The sequence below is a fragment of the Rosa chinensis genome, chromosome 2, assembly GCF_002994745.2.
Source record: "Rosa chinensis cultivar Old Blush chromosome 2, RchiOBHm-V2, whole genome shotgun sequence".
Taxonomy (NCBI): domain Eukaryota; kingdom Viridiplantae; phylum Streptophyta; class Magnoliopsida; order Rosales; family Rosaceae; genus Rosa; species Rosa chinensis.
This window is the reverse complement of record NC_037089.1, coordinates 33,492,837-33,507,789: the sequence shown is the minus strand read 5'-3', so window position 1 is coordinate 33,507,789 and position 14,953 is coordinate 33,492,837. Positions and strand designations below refer to the sequence as shown.

Sequence of the window (14,953 nt, the reverse complement as noted above, 5' to 3'; positions counted from 1 at the left end):
CTTATTGTCAACTTTGATGGCATTTCCAAGGTTGTTAGCCATAAAGTGAATTTCAGCATCAAATACTTCTTACCAGAAAATTTTAAGAGGATCAAAGTCCAATTTTGTTAGATGCTTCATCTTTCTACAAACAGAAAAGATGAGATATATTAGGATCCATAATTATTATAACAATATGTTCTATGAAAAATTCATATACGAAACAAAGGTTTCGAAGAGTTCATAAATATGAACAATGGATCCCATAGGGAACACACGAGAAAAACATTCGTGTGATATCTATAGAACCATAGGTTCTAAGACTACTCGGTCAGAGGACTCGAGTCTTGAGCAATGGAACATGTAGTTCTCATTGTCGCATATGAAATATAAATTTTCAACAATTATATTATATAAAAGATACATACAAATATATGTAAATGATCGCATAAAGAAAATTGATATTCATCTAGGAGAGAAAGAAGAAAAGCTCATAGATCATTAGCCTTGGTCATAAGCAACTATGTTGTACCATAAGGCTTGCGGATCATCATGGAGTTCAAAGAAGAAGAAGAAGAAAAATAAGAGCAAATTCGTGCTGATAACGTGTTATAAACTAGAGAATTAGAGAGAGATAGAATAGAGAAACAAAGTGTAGGATGAGGTAGAAGTGTGTATTTCATTCTCATTAGACCCCTTTATATAGGAGTAATGTTTACATCACAAGGACATAACTAATGAATATTTATGGTGGACAACCACATTTATATAATATTTATAACAGTTATATATATATATATATATATTTATAAACACACACACACACACACAGATATATATATATATATATATATTTATCAATAAACACACATATATCTATATAAGTATATATATTTATAAACACAAACATACGTATATACATATATATATGTATATATATATATAAACACACATATATCTATATAAGTATATAGAGACGTGTGTGTGATAGGAGCATTTTAATGTAATATTTTAATAGTTAATTCCTCACATTTTACTTAGTTAATTCCTTAACTGAATCGATTTTTAATTCAATTTCTATTTTTAGGTACATTGGAGTAGATGAAGGTGAAATGAGCGTTAGGTCCATAATTACCTGGAAATGATGGAGAAAAATGGAAATGTACTAAAAGATCAATTTTGCACATATTCCTACTCCGGCTAGGAGAAACCAAGCCAAGCAAAGAAGAAGGAGCGGCCGCCTGACCAAATGAACTTCAAATGAGCTGAAACCTTCCAGATCCATTCTAGACACCCAAAGGAACATTTCATATGAAGAGTGCAAGATCCAGATAGAAGTGGAAGGCCTTCAAACAATTAGTCCAATTTTCTGCAGAAGCAAAACTGGAAAACTAGACCTGTGAGGAGTCCAGCAGAATTTCTGGCCCAACCACATGGATTGAAGCTCTGAAAATTGATCAGGATGATCTACACTCATAGAGGAACATTTGATATGAAGAAATCGGAGGCCCAATATGAAGTCTTGTTGGAGAAATAATTGAAGGAATAAAGGGGCAGAAACTGACCTAAAAACAGCTCAATATTCACATGTTCATGTTTCCTACCCACATGAAGAAAGCTAGATGCTTTTCTCTTTTTCCTTGGATATATTTTTCTTCTACAATCTCTTTAATAGATCATCATCACTTCCATGTTGCTGCACCTTCATGCTTTGCTTTCATTTCATCATTTCTCTATCTTTTCCATATTTTACAAGTGAACTTAGATCCACTTTCATTATTTTTCTTCCACTCATCATTTCACTCTTCTTTTTCTTCCCTATATAAACACCTTCTCCTCTCATTCTAAGACACACATTCCTTGATCCATTTTCATCTCCTTGTCTCTCCATTTCCTTTCATTTTCCTTTCCACCCTCTAGAGCAAGCCACGAGTTCAAGCAAGGCCAAGGGAGAAGAAGAATTGCCGTGAGCATCATCCTCCATCATCATCCTTGAAGCTTGCTTTCGAGATTCAAGAGACTACATCCTCAATTCGTTCATCTCATCTCCATCTCACGGTGTAATCCGATTCTCCTTTGTAACCTTTGCTTTGATTTCGTTGGTTTTGTTCTAGTTGACATATATGTATGAACAAAGTATTATTTCTGGAATTTTTATGATTAATTGATATTTTCAGATTCATATCATTGTTCTTCGAGAGTTGCTTATGTGGGTTTGCTTAATTAAATTTGCGTTATATATATCCTTTGTGTATTAATCTTATTTGGGTCGACACTTATAGGGTTTATGCATAATTGTTGCTAGGTTTAAGAACATGAAATCGACTTTTCGTTTTGTGTAAACTTGAATCAAAGTAGTAAAGGTTTTGTACAAAGATCGAATTTAATTAACGAGGATTGCAATTAGGTGGACTTTTCCATACTAAGTTGTACACTTGAGTTGATAGCCTTTCTCTATGTGTAATGCATTAAACATGTTGTGATTAACTAGCTTTCTAGTGCTTGAATGCATGTTTGATAGGATTGATCTAGGTGCTTTCGCTTAGGTTAATTAGCATTGAAAAGTAAAATATGGGAAATTGTTTGCTTTTAACGTTTCACATGATCAACTCCTTTCTCATGACTTAGATGAACAATATTAGGGTTTGAATCAATTTTAATCATATGTTTCGATTTTGATCTTTGTTCTCTCATTCCATTCGTATTTTTATGTTTTTGCATTTTAATTATTTTGTTAACTTAGTTTTATTTTCGAAAATCCAAAAACAAAATCCCCCCTTTTTTTCGTAAATAATGTTTATAGTTGTGAATATATTTGTGAATATTATACTTTGTTTTAATTTTAATTGTTTAATTGTTTGACAATGACAGGTGTACCCTCAATCCCCGGAATAGAACGATCCCTATTTGCTTATACTACTAACGATATTTTCAGGGTTAAATTATGCGCTTGCTTTTAGTGCATCAGTGTGTGGTTATATATGTGTGTGGAAGTTTTGATACTTCTATATAGAATATGATATAGACTCTACATATCACGATGACGGTTGACCAATTCGATCGGATTAGAAAATATGGTGAAATTAGCTAAATTTTTTACCACACTCATAATTTATTGTAATAATGTCATCCAACGGTCGGTTTTTCCATTTTCTTTGATTTGATAGGGGTTGCTCTTTGGAGTGTATGATGTATAAATATAGGTTTAAAAGAGTAACTAAGTTTGACCTAGTTGATCGAATTCGAAACGAGAACCAAATTAGCTGGATTTTTTACAACCACCATAAAACATTACAATCTATCCATCAAGCGGTTGGTTTATCTAAATTCATTTTTCACTTCATGGTTGCTTTAGAATGAACCTCAACAATTTAAATGCAATGTACAAGTCATACAACTTTAGGAGGCAAATTGATATAGGCCAACGTCTTTGTAATTAAAATTGAAATTTTTATCTCATGTCCACGCATATCCATCGAGTGAGGGAGTGACATAGCAGTGTCCAAGGAGTGGGATTTATAACTGCAATAGCAAAAAAAAAAAAAAAAAACAAAATTTATTTCTACAAAATATTACTAACAAAACAACTATAAAAATTAATTTATGCATGCAAATTAAGCAGGATAAAATAGGAAATTAATTGATAACAATTATTAAAAAATTACAACATCTCGAATAAAAAAAAAGAGAAATTTCGTTTTTAAGAAGAAGAAAAAAAAAGACTTTCCCCAAATATAGGATTGGATGTTCGTACACAAGATTTACAATTTTGTTTTTTAAGAAAAAATATAATTTGACATGTGCAGAGCACATGTTAAGAGGCTAGTATGAGATAAAAGAGTTTGTTAGTCAAAACATTATTTTACATAAAACCCCTTATATATTAAAATATTATGAAAACCAAACTAATTAAAAAGAGTAGACAAGTAAACCACAATTCAACTACTGATTTCTTATATCACTGCATCCAACGGTTGGTTTTCTTAGTTCATTGTGAGTTGATGAGGACTCCTTTTGAAGAATCTAATTGAAAGTTATATGGTTATAAATGTAACTTCGGTTGACCAGGCGGATCGAAGTTGAAACGAAGATGAAATTCATTATATTTTGTACTATAGGAATAAAATATTAGAGTCGTCTCATCCAACGGTCGGTTTCTCCAATTTCATTTATCTCGATGGGGTTGCCCTTTGAGGAATCTAATATATAAACATGGGGTTATAAAGTTAACCATGGTTGACCAAGTGGATCGAAGTCAAAACGAAGATGAAATTGACTAAATTTTTTACAACAACCACAAAACATTCCAATATTCTCATCCAACGGTTGGTTTCGCCAAATTCATTTTTAGAAGGTCAAGATCACTTTATATGCAATATACAAATTAGACAAAGCTAGTAGGCACATCAGTATTTCTTGTGATCCGCCAACTCGAAATTTAAATTTTTTGTTTTCAACCCTTAACAGATATCCACCATGTAGTTAAATACGCCATATGAAAAAACTGGCATGGTTCGTGGTCGATATGACATCGTTTTATCAAATGGTTATAAATGTTACGTTGGTTGATCAAGTGGATCGAAGTTGAAACTATGGCGAAATTGGCTAAATGTTTTATAGGAAGCATAAAATATTCCAATCATCTCATCAAATGGTTGATTTTCCAAGTTTCATATCTTGTGAAGGTGTTGTCTTTTGAAGAATCTAATAAATAAATATAGAATTATAAAGAAAACATAGGTTGACCTAATGGATCGACGTTGATACGTAAATGAATCTTGCTAAAAATTTTACAATAACTATACAATATTCTAAGGTCATATCCAACGGTCGACTTTCCAAATTTCATGTGTTGATGGGGTTGACCTTTGAGGTATATATATATATATATATATATATATATATATATATATATATATATTCGGTTGACCAGGTAGTTCAAGTTAAAAAAAGATGACGACAATGGCTAAGAATTTTACCGTGTGCTTGTAACATCCTGATCATCACATTCAACGGTTGATTTGACCATTTTCCTTTTTCTTGAAAAATTGATTTTGACATGTATACATTCTATACAACTAATAAACAAGTTAGACAATTTTAGTAGTTACATTAAGAATTTCGTGCAATTTAAGAAATCAATTAATGAAAAATGATCGATTCAATCTTGTCAAAATATATCTCTCATAGCAATATGCACAACGTGAAAAAAATTGGCCTTGCACGTCTTCATTCTGGCCCCAATCAAGGCGGTTACTTCTTAACTTTATCTTTTACCAAAATACCTTGTCACTGAAACAACTTTAAAAAATTTGATATTTGAGTTGTCGTGACCGTACACTTTCATGAGTATTGCAGAAATTTAATCGTTCTTTTGAAATTTTTCATTGTATGTATATTTATCACACTACGAGAAATTTGACACTATTTTTATAGTGAAAATGAAAATATTATTTTGAGAAAAAAAAAGTATAATATATTTTTCTCATTTTAGGGCGAATTTTAGCTATGTTGTAAATATTTCATTCCATCACCGCTTGCTCTCATCAGCTTCGTTCTGAGGCCGCGAAAAATTGAATTTAAACCCACAAATTTTTTTCTCCCGCTCCCTAAATTTGAATTAATAACAAGATCAGCTCCAAATTACATAACTTAAAAACAAGATCACATGCTAATGGAGAACAAAACAAAAACCAACAAAAGAATAGAAGGGTAAACTGGACATTTTAATATTTTGGGCATAAATTTTTTTCTGGATTGTCGTTCCAACACAGAGAAGAAACACGAAAGGTCTATTTTTTATTAGAAGGAAACACGAAATTAAGGTCTCATAGCACCGATTCTCTCTCAAACTCGGTTGGGATGTTGCAGCACCGAGTTCTCTCTCAAACACAAAACTAGGTTGTTATCTGCACCCTATTGTTTCGCACATGTTTCGATTCCATTCTCACTAATAAGACACGAAAGGTCTCATAGCTCCGATTTTCTCTCAAACTCGGGGTTGGGGTGTTGCAGCACCGAGTTCTCTCTCAAACACGAAACTAGGCTTTTATCTGCACCCTATTGTTTCGCACATGTTTCGATTCCATCACCACCGATAAGATTGCAATCCACCCAGATTCGTTAGGCACGTACAGGTAAATAAATCTTCGACTTTGGTCTGTTTTAAATGTAGATGCACCGAGTCTTTCTTATTATGCTTAAATTATTATGCATTTAGACGATAACGGATATTGCTTTCCTAGGTTTGATATGGAAGACAGTGGCTTCCAATTATTCGAAAGTAACGAGGTTGACACAAACCTAAGTGAAGATTTGGATGGATGAGCATATGGAAGATGAATTGACTGAGAGCATTGGAGACATGCATGTTTGTTTTTGAATCTTCCTTATTAAGCTTTATTATGCGTTTAGATGATAACAAATTATTTTCTTTCCTAGGTTTGATATGGAAGACAGTGGTTTACAAGATCATTGCAAAAACTCCGTTAGTGAAGATTTGAATGACCATATGGAACACACAAACGGTACACGAGACGAAGAATTTGATGATCGTACACTTTTCAAAGGCAAGCCGTATAAGGACTTGACATTAGAGGATCTCCGTGGTGTTGAGTTTAAGAGTGTGGAAGACGTGGACAGATTCTAATCCTATTATTCATTGGCAATGGGTTTCAGCATGAGCAAGTTTAAACTTGACAAGAACCGTTCTGGAACACAATTCAACAGAAGAGTGCTAGTTTGCTCAAAATAAGGTAAGAGAAAAAAGTCTGGGAGAGATTGCTATGATTTTTTGACAATTTTCAAAAAGTGAGCAATTGTCATTGATTGTCTTGGTCTACCGTATGGGGTTGGGAAATTGCACAAGGTCTTTGAGTTCCAGAATAGTTTCACTGGAACAAATGATATGGATATTTATCACCTATCCCTTTTGATGGCATTTATTGATCAAGTACTGCACAAAGTTATCTATCCATATCCAAAGATGTAAATTGTCTCTGAAAATCTGTGCTTCTATGTAAGTTGAGTCAATTGTAATCTTTCAATTTGCTCAAGGGCTTTGAGTTCCAGATTAGTATCTGTTTAAGTTTAGTTATTGGCTATAAGGTCTGTGATTCTGTTTAAGTTTTGGCTCTAAGGTCTGCGCCTCTTTTTTATTTGTTGGCTCTAAGTCTATCTATATGCATATCAGTTAGTAACACATCTTGACAGTGCCGTAGTTGCGAGTGTCGAAGGAATGCACGTCACAGTTACAATGTATTTTTGTAATTAACAAAAAAAAAGAAAAAGTTATACACAGTCTAATAACCTCTACACACTCATTGCAGGTTATAAATATATTTGTGGAGTACCTTAACGAAATAGGAAAGGAGGATTGGTATGTCCCAACATACTTCGGGGTAAGTATTCCAGAATTTGATCAACATCACAAGCGAGGTTCATTACCTACATAATTTGTTCGTTCCAACTGAATTGGGTGATATCTCCATGTTCATAGATGTTCATGTGATTGTAGAGAAACTCTATAAAAATGGGAGACAACATGTCAACTCAAGAATGGATTCAACAGACTAAAAGACTAAGTAGGCTTGACAGATTCGATCATTGGCCATTTTGCCAAATGCAGAAGGGTATGTCCATGTTTTTTTTTCTTCTTATTCTTCTTCTTCTTCTGAAAAGAGGGTATGTCCATGTTTTGTGTTGTTGAGTATAAGCTTCATATACTTATACTGCCATCTTCAAAGTAATGTGGGTGCTTTCAATAGGACTAACTAGGCTTATATTGACCAGATTTTTATCCCAATGCACGAGCCAGGAATGCAAGAGAAGGATGCACATTGGTATTTGTTGGTGGAGCATGTCAGAGATAGGTCTGCAGAGATCCTTGATAGTGCTCCAAATCCTTCCAAAACAATATCCCGGCAAAGAGATGCACGGGCAGCGGTATGGTTCTTCAAGTAACATAAATAAGCTACAAAAAATCCACATACTATAGGTGAGTTTGATCTTAATTTCCTCAAACATAAGTTTATATGTTTTACTTGATTGAAGACATATTAAGCACAGTTGTTATATGTTGCATTAGTTGGACATGCTGGATCGCATTTATGGCGACGCTATGTCGAGACATGCAAATCGGTTGTTTGCCTTCGGAACCCTTCCCTTCAAGGCTGATGGAGCTGGACCTTGACAGAAGAATGATACAGATTGCGGTGTTTTTGTCATTAGGAATATGCAGCAATATGGTACCGATTGGGCTGCTACGGTAAATCAATTACATTGCATCAATTTATTGATATGTTTAATGGGTGGAGCAAATGAATTCATCAATTTAAACTAATAATACTGATGAAGACCAAATTTTGAAATGTGCAGTACAATTCGGATATTGAACGTGCAAGTTTGGTGGTCGAGTGTCTAAGGCATCCGAAGAACGAGGTGGGAGACTTGCATGTGACAGTGGGCAGATGCTTAGCTCGCATCTCCGGGAAGAAGAGAAGTAAGAGAAACTGCAGTGTTGCCGACCCCTTAAAATTTTCAAAAAATACCATAGAATGGTATATTTTGTAGTGGACTTTATGTTGCCAAGTTAATTGTCGAACATGGTGATGTCATCTTTTGTGAAAGGGGAGTTGGTAAATTTTGTAAACTGATATTTGTGAATGGCTTGGAGTTTTTCTTATGTATTCAATTAACGTTTCAGTGATTGTGGATACAGCCTGTTGGTAAATTATCAATTATACTTGCTATAGAACTCCAAGAGATAAAAGATAGTACTATAGGTAACAGATAACGATACCGGTGTGTGCATTATCTATATAGAGTAGTGTTCAGAAGGTGTCGTTCATTATCAAATTAAGCAGAGAATTCTTGTCAGTTCCTCATTTCCTTACATGTACAACAATCATTTCGGATTTTTGATAGGCCGAGCAGGCAAGTACGACATGCGTTATAACATTCAGAGAAGTTCCTTGAATTTCATTCCAAGAAAAACTAAAAGATGAAAAGGGCTTCTTGATTGACAGTACAAGTGAAGCCAGGGGTTTCATATTTGTTTCTGCTACCAACAGGCCTAATTTCATATCGAAAGTTGATACATAGCCTCGGACCCAAAAATCAACCGCATACAGTATTAAAGCTTTTGCCCACTGCTGCACTGCAATGACGTAGTTCTTTGCTAGTCACTGCATCTTATAAGTTGTATCAAATATTCTTCTTCAAAACTTGCAAAACATATAACAGATTTCATTTATAGGAAAACTAATCTCATTCAAGTTAAATTTGCTTCATTTGAACATATACAGAAAACCAATACAAATAATGGAGCTGTATCTTAAATATCTGAACTCAAACAGCCAGTCTAAGTGCAAGATGATCTGGTTTTATCTGCCTTGACATTGCTTTTGTGATCTCTCGACAACATTGTATAGCATAGGCCAATTCTTCAACCCTTTTGGAGAGTGGTACACTATTGGGTATTGGCAAGTAGAAGGGTGACACAAGTGAAACCGAGTTTGTCAGTCATTACAAATTCGGATGACTAAATACTGTCCAAATCATCATCAGACTCGAGATTTTCTCCTGCGATGGCTGCGACATTTCTGACCGTTAGGAACTTTCTCGTGGATAATGTCCGTTGTTGTGTCACAGTCAGTTGCAACGTCAACATTGGACTGTGTGGCCTCGGCATTGGATTTTGTGGCCTCTGCAGCATTAGAAATACCTTCTCCGCAACCTTCACCTTTCATGGCAGCTCTCATCACCGATTTCAATAGTTCATTGCTCGAATTATTGACTATTTCGAGTGCAAGTGCAGATTGCATCTCTTCCGAATTATACTGTTCATAAATGCAAAAAAAAAAAAAAAAAAAGCTATGAAATGGTAATGATCATCACATGGTTGGGTGTCATTCTAAATTTTTTTTTGAAAACGTACGCCTTCAAACCACTTATCCGAATAACACTTCATCTGCATCATGATGTAGATCCCACTATCGTATTTGTTGTCTGTGGTTTGGTTACCCTCTGCAAATGAGAGGTGAAATGAGGGAAAATTGTAATAAACATCTGAGGACTTCATCATTGCACTTCCAAACACCGTCTGCAGTAGAAGCATCTAAATTCAAAAAAAAAAATAATAATAATAAAATAAAATTAGCAGATAAAAGTAATCAAAATCCAACAATTACTAACATAACCCTTACGGTGGCTCTTGCTAGCTCAAGTCGTCTATTCAATTATGTGAATTCTGCCACACTATCCCACAACTCAGCAATTTTCTCTTTTAGTTTCATAACCAACAAAAACCAATGGTCGGTCATTTCATCATACAATGGGATGAAAATCTGCAAAAGCACCAGGGATTATACACATGACAAGCAAAACAAAATCCATACAACGAATTCACCCTTTATTATCTCAACACAATGCTTCAACCGCCTATGGAACCTTTGCAGCCCACAAGCAACTATTGTTGATGCAATTGAAACAGGTACATTGGATGGATCCTCATTTGACCCGGCTTGTTCCTATGCACGAAGACATTAACTTAGGAGTCATTATCAACATTGTTTATTTATAGATACAATAACAGAGTTATTGCCACCAAGGTAATTTCTTTGTACTGCAAAGAAAGTAGGTAAGAACCATGAGTTGGACTTGGTCTGAGACATGTACGCAGTCCAAATGTTTATGACCTGAATCATTTTTAGTCATCTCACATATTAAGATTACAGCTGTATGTGCAGTGTGTGGATTGCACTAGATTTTGACACAATAGTAAATAAGCGTAGTGCGGTCACATACCTTGGAAGAAATTGGGACTATTGGCCAAAGACATTGGATATCCTCATGGGAAACCCCAAACTCTCCACTGCGGGCAACTTCATCCCTGTATTATTCATTTAATGCATTGGTCAAAAACAACAATTCTTTCTGAAAGAAAAGGACTCAGATAGTTATGCTCGAACCACAACTGAATTAGATCACAAATAAAGGGAACTAGAAGCATTCATGTTGGCTGACTCAGCTTACCTCCGAATCATCATCTAAGACATTTTTTGAGAAGAATCATAGCCAAGTTCACTACCAAAAGACTAAACCAATATCTCACAAACATATAGATAACATATACTGCATTTCATATTTTCATATGCATCTCCCCGCTACATAAATATCATATACTGCATTTGATATTAAAAACAATATCTCACGAACATATTTTTCGCTATTCATCATCCAAGACATCATTAACTAGTCATACAAATTGTACTTCATTATTGGACCAATCAAAGCACCTGTAATAATCCAATTTGCTTAAAGTAATTATTTTGCCTATTCGGGTGGGTACATTTCACCAAAATTTGCATTGTTGTCGGATCATTAATCAGGATATTCAGTTAATCAAATAAAAAACTTTCAAAAGTTTTCCCCATCGATGGTAAATTGTTATCTCTGAATGGATCACCGGTGCATTGAGGCTAATGCAAAGAGCCACATGTGGCAAAAGCATAAAGAAATACACGTCCAACATATATTTCATATAATGATTCATTTTTTATTGAACTTATAATGTGTTTACTAACCTGGACTTATGTTCTCTTCTTGGCTTCCTAAACAAGAACTTTAAGACCTTAGAATCCTTTGGTGATATCTTTCCCATCAACGGAAATTTCTTGTTTCTTTTTCTATGTTTGGCCTCTTCCACCATGCCATTTTTTTCCTTTCCTTTTCCTGTCACCCTCTTATCTTCCATACGGTCAACCTATTAAATGGTTTAGTGTCAATAACTCGTATATTGGTACAGTCATTTGGTAGATAAACAAAACTGCTTCTAAAGTATATTGCCATGCCCTAGCAATGTTTCAAAGTTACCTCATTTGCAGGGATTTCCTCACATATTCAGTGCTTCACACGGCTGTCCAATGATAATGGAGGGCTGAGACTAAAATTCCAAATTGGATGGCTGAGCCAAAATTTCCTCTTTCGTGACTCCTTGCGAATGTCAGCGACCAAATTGTGCTCACCATTCTCCTCCATGGGTTGTATAACATTTTCAGCAACCTTATGCATGGTGTTTGGCCACATTGTTGTCACAACATGTATTACCTCACCAACAATACCTTCAATCCCACCAACTTTCAGTTCACAGGCTAAATCTTGTACTTCAATTAATTTTTGTCTCAATGTCTCAATATTGGGTTCCAAACATCCCAGCATTGATCTAAGCCTCCCCACATCAGACTTTATCGCAGCTACTTCAGACTTCAACAAAGACATACCTTCAAACACACTAATGTGAAATCCGGTACTAACATGAATTGATTCATTGGTCTCGCCTTTGTTGGCAGGAAGCATTTCTCTGAGTTTTCTTCTCTTCATTCTTCCGCTATTGTCGTCACTTGAGGCCTTATTTGACGCCATCACCTGCATGCATATATATTATCTCATTATATTTATGGGCAATGAACAACTCCCTAATAGCTACTAGAAACCAGAAAAACCAAAACGCAGAAGGAAAACCCAAAAAGAAAAAGAAAATGTACAGTTCTTGGATACTAGGAGTGAAAACAAAAACACAAACAAACCCACATTCCATTTTCTCCACCTTAAATTCTCAATAAAGCAAAACACCCATTTACAGAGAAAGGCCATTCCTTTTCAAAGTCGTAAACCTTCTCAGCAACCAAACACCTCATAACAAAATGCAAACATGTTATAGCCAAAATTCTCACAAAATTGAATGTGGGTTTGAGAGAACAAGCAAGTACCTCTTTTCTTTGCACATGTTGTCTCAGCATATGCAAACTACTCTAAGGGTCAAAGACCATATTTTTTAGGGTATAAGTTCTCCCTAAAAAGGATTTAAATGATCAAAAGGCACCTATAGGGATTTAATATGTTTGACAACTTAACCTTCCTTTCAGCATGTAAAATACCCAATGCCTTAAGAATGCTATTTAGAGGTAACACAAAAAAATTTAACTCGAAATTGTATTTGGAATTGAAAAATTATGTATCTTTTCACAGATTTTAAAACATTTTGAACCATAATGCATGCCTAAAGCCTTGAACATTTTGCAAACAGAGGTTGCATGTCTGTTTTCCAGAGATGAGTGCAAACCATCACTAAATTTATAGCAAATCACCTAAACTGCTAAGTAGCACACTTGCTCACTTAGAAAGTCGGAAAATATAGAAAGTCAGAAACAAAGTCTGCAACTTTAAGTTCAAACTGGATCAAAGCACACAGTGCACTCAACACCACCCTTTTCTATGTTTGGAAATTCTACAAGATTTTCTCCCCCACGAAAAAGATCATCCACTGGATTTTCCAGAGAATCAGTAATTGTTTTAATAAACATTAACAACAAGCAATTGCATTAATGAAGCATCAATTGATTCAATTCCAAATAATTTTAGTAGAGGAGCAGAGAGTGCCTACTATTTTTTGTCAAAACTGTAAGTTAAAACCAGCTACAGAACACAAAACATAATGTTCAGCAGAAATTTTAGGGTTAGCTGGAGTGCCATCCCTCATCCCTATACTGTAATTTGGACTAAATTCCCCTAAATTATGTTACTTCAAATTATAAACCCTTCATTTTGTGACTTTATAAAATCCAAAATTTTGAATGAAATATATAAGAAAATAAGAATATAAAATTTCATAGATAACTCGAGAGTAAAATTGGGATGATGTAGTAACATACCGCTTCTTTCATGTTACGATCTGCCCCACGTCCCTGATACAGACAAATTGCAAGTTGGTATTGAGCTCGGACATAGCCCTGAAAAGAAGCAAGATAAAACCACTTTATAGCTTCCTTTGGATTTGGAGGTTCAACTGCACAGACAATAAATTTGATAAGCACAAAGTATAAAATTGAAGTATGAAGTTGAGCACTCCCCATTCAATAAAACCAACATCCTGATGAAAGCAAATCCAACTCTAGTTCTGATAACATAACTTACACAGATTAAGGAAAAAAAAGAAAAAGAAAAGGAAGTTGCTTTTCACTATTGCAGCAAAACTGTGCCCCAAACCAAATAAGAACTTCTACAGAAACATGAACGAATTCATCTGTATAGTGATTCTGTAGGCTTTGGCGATAGAAAATCCTAAAACTGCACTTAAAAATCAGATCAAAGTTATGTACATAGATAGGGGAAGCCCTGTAAATTCTTACCGCAGTAGCTATTAACAACTAAACATCAAGCTCTTCGTCAACTCTGAAACATTTTTCCTCCCTAGCATTTTTTCCAAACATGGATTTCATATATCCAATCAATAAGAAACAATAATTTCAGAAAACCCAATCAGTCAATCCAAACAACAGACCCATTCAAAGAAGGAAGTTGTGTGTCAAATTTTATTCACCTATCAATAGATCACCTAGATAAAATCAGATCGAATCAAATATAAACCCAAAAGCAAACGACTTACAGGGAATTTGAGCTCCGTGGGGTGAATGCTAAGAAGAACTCCGGATTCGGTATTGAATCCGAAACCCTCATATTCAATTTGAGTGGAACCAATTGTGATTTGTGAAGAGCTGCAGAGTCGTTCTGGGTTTTGAGAGGAAGTGAGGAAGACGGCCGAGATGCCCAGCGCCCAGAGAGAAATTTGGCTTATGGTAAATTTGGCTTTTACTGCACTACGATTTTTTTGGTCTGCGTTTGACTATTGTTCACTAACCAACGACCAGCTAACGTATACCAACGTCTGTTACCACACGTGACTTGCACACTGCTGGTGCAAGTGACCCGACGGTGCATGGAATCCTCTCCGCTCAAAGTCTCTATATATCCCTTGTGATTTCAAATCCTCTCATTTTCAGAATTTATGCCTCTTCACATTTTCCAATAATATTTAAAAAGGTTCTTAGAGTTTCGCTCCCTTTTATGATAAGTTTATAGACCAATATATGACTGTAGTAAGAGTCGTATCTTGATCATTGCGTTTGTGAAGTTT

General features: G+C 34.9%; 2 long non-coding RNA genes across 14 annotated transcripts; one reads left to right on the top strand and one right to left on the bottom strand.

Moving 5' to 3' along the window:
* The first annotated feature begins 5,767 nt into the window (after positions 1-5,767).
* Positions 5,768-8,697, top strand: LOC112188979. Of its 4 annotated transcripts, XR_005806869.1 has the most exons (8): positions 5,768-6,116; positions 6,225-6,349; positions 6,421-6,734; positions 7,308-7,379; positions 7,496-7,610; positions 7,771-7,975; positions 8,066-8,245; positions 8,356-8,697. It is a non-coding gene; the product is annotated as an uncharacterized LOC112188979 (long non-coding RNA). The 4 variants fall into 4 exon arrangements; XR_005806870.1 differs by having other exon boundaries at positions 6,225-6,734; positions 7,771-7,923; XR_005806868.1 differs by having other exon boundaries at positions 6,225-6,734.
* Positions 8,698-9,204: 507 nt separating this feature from the next.
* LOC112188914 lies at positions 9,205-14,708 on the bottom strand. Of its 10 annotated transcripts, XR_002931615.2 has the most exons (9): positions 14,426-14,698; positions 13,692-13,825; positions 11,854-12,405; positions 11,565-11,743; positions 10,786-10,870; positions 10,605-10,676; positions 10,185-10,508; positions 9,917-10,081; positions 9,205-9,818 (listed from the first exon to the last, which is right to left on the bottom strand). It is a non-coding gene; the product is annotated as an uncharacterized LOC112188914 (long non-coding RNA). The 10 variants fall into 10 exon arrangements; XR_005806913.1 differs by having other exon boundaries at positions 10,605-10,870; positions 14,426-14,701; XR_005806915.1 differs by having other exon boundaries at positions 10,185-10,676; positions 14,426-14,701.
* Between the last annotated feature and the right edge of the window lie 245 nt (positions 14,709-14,953).